General features: G+C 36.5%; 1 pseudogene; it reads right to left on the bottom strand.

Annotated features, from left to right (window-relative positions):
* Window positions 1-667: 667 nt before the first annotated feature.
* On the bottom strand, window positions 668-763 carry LOC133046929 (U6 spliceosomal RNA; annotated as a pseudogene).
* Between the last annotated feature and the right edge of the window lie 1785 nt (window positions 764-2548).

The following is a 2548-nucleotide window of genomic DNA, read 5'->3' on the forward strand; positions in this document are numbered from 1 at the left end:
AGCCATCTGGTCCTCTTTTTTTCTTTGTTGAAATATTTTTGATTACTAGTTCAACCTCCTTACTAGCTATCTATAGGTCTGTTCAGATTTTCTATTCCTTCCTAATTCATTCTTCATATTTCATGTTTTTCTAAGAATGTATCTTTTCTCCTAGGCTATCCAATTTGTTGGAGTATAATTGTTTATAGCAGCCTCTTGTATTCCTTTTTACTTCTGTGCCATTAATTATAATGCCTCCTCTTCCATTTCTGATTTTCATTATTTGTCATCATGTTTAAAAGGGAGATTGTTGAACTAGATGATTTTTTTAATGGATTGATTGATAGATTTATTTTATTTTATTTTTTAAGATTTGAACCATTAAAAAGTTTATTTACAAACATTATTTATGCCCTCTTTTATTTTGTCCCAGGGTGGGGATTTCCTCTATTTCTTTTTTTTTTTTTCACTTATTTTTATTAGTTGGGGGCTAATTACTTTACAATATTGTAGTGGTTTTTGTCATACATTGACATGAATCAGCCATGGATTTACATGTATTCCCCATCCCGATCCCCCCTCCCACCTCCCTCTCTACCCGCTCTCTCTGGGTCTTCCCAGTGCACCAGGCCCGAGCACTTGTCTCATGCACCCAACCTGGGCTGGTGATCTGTTTCACCATAGATTAAAAAATACGGAACGCTTCACGAATTTGCGTGTCATCCTTGCGCAGGGGCCATGCTAATCGTTCCAATTTTAGTATATGTGCTGCCGAAGCGAGCACGAACTAGATGATTCTGAAGCCTTTCTAACTCTGAAATTTTTTTGGCACCTCAAAGGAATATTTTATTTATTTTTATTTTTTTACCCATTTGTTTTAATATGGATATACATAATATATATAGTATATCAATATATCACATATATATATAGTGTCTGGTTTGTTGCTGTTGTGCATTATTCTGCTAATAATACTCTCCTACAGCATAGGTTTATCTCAGAGTGTGTGTGCGTGTGGGCACACACATAGGGAATATGCAAATTAAAGTGTATTACAAAATGTTTAATATATGCACACTGGTATAAAGTAGAAAACAAAGAATACCCACTCAACTTAAGAAATAAAAGTTACCCAAATAATAGATAACTTTCTGTGTATCCTTCCCCAAGTGTGTTCTTTATCCCAGAACAACTCATCATCCTGAACTTTGTGCTTTTCATTTTCATGCATTTCTTTACACTTTTATTATATGCATATATATGGATCCCTAAGAAACATGTGGTATTTTACCTGCTTTTAACTTAGTGTCAATAATATCATGCTGTATTTATTAGTTTACAAGTGGTTTTTGTTCTCTTAACTTTATCGACATTGATGAATGTCACTCTTGTTTATTTTCACCCTATCTAGTGGTTGATTATATAAAGGTACAACCATTTATGTGTACCCTGTAGATGGACATCAGGTTGTTTCCATTGTTTTATTTTAACAAACAATCTTACTCCAGATATCCATGTACATATCTACTCTGCACTTATGTGATACTTATTCTACCGGTGGGCTACCTAAGGGAGAGGGAATACACATCTCCACCTTGACTAAACAATGCCAGATTTTTCTCTAAGGTAATTGAACCAGTGTATACTCCCACCGGCAGGGCCCAAAATTTCCCATAGTTCAACATCCATATTATCACTTTGAGTGTCATTTTATACCCAATCTAATGGCATAAAATGGTAACCTGTTGTAGTTTTCACCTGTATTTCCCTAATAACCACCATGAAAATTCATCTCATCTTATGTTTAGTAGCCATTTATGTTTCCTCCTCTGTGAATTACTTCTTCAAATTTTTTTGGCCTACTCTTGATTTTTAACATAGATGAACTATATTTACTACCTGTCCTGGGAAAGTCATAGATTGCATGACCAGATTTCACTCTTGTGTATTGTATTCTTGGAGAAGTTATAACATAGTTCCCACTTGTACCGCAAGAATGTGTGGGTGAGCATCACCTTTCTTAGGGTGCATTCAGTGTATCCATATTTTCTTCACACCAGCGGTTCAGGTGCAGAATGTGAGTCTCCTGTTAGGAAATTGAAACCTGGGGTCTTCAGAGCATTTGTTTCTGGGCTGATGGTGATTCTAACCAGATGGCCACCTGCACCAGCTGGTCTGGAGAGGCCTAAGCATGCATTGGAGGAGGCTGTGAACCTTCATTCTCCAGTAAAAAGTCATGGAATTATGGCTCATGCGCTAATACTGAGAATTTCCTGGGTTTTATGGAGAAATGTGTATTTCTGGTATTTTTCAACGTTGTAAAACGCTAACATTTATTTAGAGATGTGTCACAAGTGAAGCCAAAAGAAACATGCCCAGAGTTGAATTTGAGATATATCTAACTGCAATTTTGGAGCAGAGTGTTCACTAAAGGAGGGTTGGGAGTAAAGAGGCAGAGAGCCTCTTCTATTCATTCTTGTTTAACTCTTCTCGTGGAAAGTTAATTTTGTCCACAAGGGGTTTAAACAAGTCCGGGTACAAGAGGTGGTGGACACATAGGATCCATCCA

The sequence above is a fragment of the Dama dama genome, chromosome 25 (assembly GCF_033118175.1).
Source record: "Dama dama isolate Ldn47 chromosome 25, ASM3311817v1, whole genome shotgun sequence".
NCBI classification, from domain to species: domain Eukaryota; kingdom Metazoa; phylum Chordata; class Mammalia; order Artiodactyla; family Cervidae; genus Dama; species Dama dama.